Here is a 1488-nt window from a genome sequence, read left to right as displayed (position 1 = left end):
GAAAGAAAGGAGCTAGACCCCAGAGGTGTAACAAGCATTTTCTCTGACCTGGGCAGCAGCAGTGGTTAGGGGAGCCAGTGGTGGCCACCATCATTCTTGAACCCGCTCAATATCGGCACCCTGGACAGTGCCCTGATCACCCATCTCTTGTTGTGCTATTGCTAGACCCAACTTCTCTCTCACCCAGGTTTCTTTACCTGCTGCTACACAAAGGGAGATGCAGGTTCCTTGGAAGAGTGAAAGGTTTGTAAATCAGTGAAAGGTTTATAAGGAAGTGAAGTGAGTCAGGACCTGCCTCCGGCAAGATTAGGTACCTGTTGGATCTTCCTACTATGAAACTTTGCATACCTGCCTCTTCACCAGCACACTCTGACACAGCCTGTTAGCAGGTGCAAAATATGTAGGAAGTAACAGGTTTAAACTGAAGCCAACCTCTTAATGCTGCTCTGGCTCAGGGGATGTATTTTCTTCCTTGAAATTCACAAGGTTAAATGTTTGATTCTCTATTGCTCTATCACGCCATCAAAGGATTATTTATTGTGCGCTGAACTCGTTGTGGTTTAAACCACAGAAGCAATCATATGTTCTCTTGCTCTCCGGACAGGAACAAACTGCCATTCAATAAAACCACATCAGCTAAAAATGAAAGACATATGGCAGAATGTTAAATATTACAAAGCTGTACACAAAAAGAAAGGATCTGATCTCAGTTATCCCACTGTAAATCAGGAGTAACTACACTGAAGTCAATGGAGTTACCCTGGTATAGAATTGATGCAAATGAGAAGAGAACCGCCCACCACCACCAAAAAAAAAAAGGGCCTATACTTTTCTAGTGCATGTTAGGTCTGATTCATCCTAGGCTACTAAATTTAATGCTGTAACAACAGGTTATGTTGCAATGCACAAAGTGTGAAAGTAATATTTACAGTTTAAAATGATTTTTAGATTGAGGAAATCAACAAAAAGAAAATGGAAGTGAAGTCTTTGTGAGACTGAGGGTGTGGGCAGATATAATGCTTAGAATATTCTAAATACATTATAAACCCCAAGGGCACTTTTACACATGCTCTGGGAGTGGGGAGAGTAGCGTTTTAATTAAAGCGCTGCCATGTCTCATGTATCAGCATCTCCACTAGGCCTGTGCAAAGTGGCTAGTGTTCACTTTGGATTTGGATTCGGCAGATTCAGGGGACACTGATTCAACCTGGTAATTCATAGTTTCATAGTTTCATAGTTTTAGGGTCGGAAGGGACCTAATAGATCTTAAAACTATGAAACTATTCGAATCACTGTCCAAAATTGATTTGGCTGAATCCGATTCGGCCGCCACCGAATTGACGGAATCTCTGAAACAAACAGGCCCCATCCCTAGCCCGCTCCCCCAGCCCTGTCAATGGCTGCCCCACCTGGCCAAAGCGTCCCAGCTCTTAAACAAAAAAAAAAAAAAAGAAGCCCTGCACTCATTGGCTTCTGCCAGGTGGGGGG

The 1488-nt window shown here is 43.3% G+C and overlaps 1 protein-coding gene across 4 annotated transcripts in view; it reads right to left on the bottom strand.

The window, feature by feature from the left end:
- The window catches only part of RAB27B (RAB27B, member RAS oncogene family), a 64635-nt gene that overhangs the window by 54765 nt on the left and 8382 nt on the right, over positions 1 to 1488 (bottom strand). The window lies entirely within an intron of this gene.

Source organism: Alligator sinensis, unplaced genomic scaffold, assembly GCF_000455745.1.
Source record: "Alligator sinensis unplaced genomic scaffold, ASM45574v1 scaffold701_1, whole genome shotgun sequence".
Classification (NCBI taxonomy): domain Eukaryota; kingdom Metazoa; phylum Chordata; order Crocodylia; family Alligatoridae; genus Alligator; species Alligator sinensis.
Note: the sequence above shows the minus strand (reverse complement) of the source record. Positions and strands in the feature narration are given on the sequence as shown.